Source organism: Triticum dicoccoides, chromosome 1A, assembly GCF_002162155.2.
Source record: "Triticum dicoccoides isolate Atlit2015 ecotype Zavitan chromosome 1A, WEW_v2.0, whole genome shotgun sequence".
NCBI classification, from domain to species: Eukaryota; Viridiplantae; Streptophyta; class Magnoliopsida; order Poales; family Poaceae; genus Triticum; species Triticum dicoccoides.
Genome location: NC_041380.1, coordinates 587,810,255 through 587,811,101, shown reverse-complemented (window position 1 = coordinate 587,811,101; position 847 = coordinate 587,810,255).

Sequence of the window (847 nt, the reverse complement as noted above, 5' to 3'; positions counted from 1 at the left end):
GAGACGACGTGTGTAGGGGTAGCAGGCCGGTGGGGAAGCTCCGGCGAGGTCCAGGCGGGGGCGCCGACGTTCGGCGGCGACGAGCGGTGGGGGGCGCAGTTCGTGCCCCGATCCAGATCGGATCGCGGGACGGGCGCGTCATGGGTGGGAGAAGTGGGGGAGTGGGTGTCGGTGGGGCTAGGGTTTTGGGGAAGTGGGGGGTTATTGGGCACGGTGGTGGGCCGGCCTGGTGGTTCGTGGCCCAGTTGGGCCGGAGCCCCGGGGTGTTTCTTTTCCCCTTTTTTTGTTTGTTTTTCTTTTCTGTTTTAATTCACTTTATTTATTTAGGTTTTCTATAAAAGCACGGTTCCCTCACCATCAATACCTAAGCATTTATTTGCACACTCCGAACATTTTAGTTTAATATTTTGAAAACTTTTGTCGTTTAACTTATTTAGAATTTAAGTATGAAACGGTTTCGAATCATTGCGAGGTTAACAACAGTAATCGTAGATGACATGGCATCATTAGGAGAGTTTTACTATAGCCAAATTATCCGAGCGTTACATTAGGACAAATGATGTCATGCAAGTTCTTTTCCATAAGCACGTGTGACTATATTCGGAATACAAGCCTACATTAGATTGATGAACTAGAGCTAGTTCTGTGTCAGCCTATGTTATGACTGTTACATGATCGATCGCATCCGACATAATTCTCCATCACCGATCCAATGCCTACGAGCTTTCCATATATTGTTCTTCGCTTATTTACTTTTCCGTTGCTATTGTTACAATTAGAAGGCTACATTCGTACACCGGAATGGTTCTAGTCGTTTTGGATAAGTTGCGGAGTACTGGGGGTTACC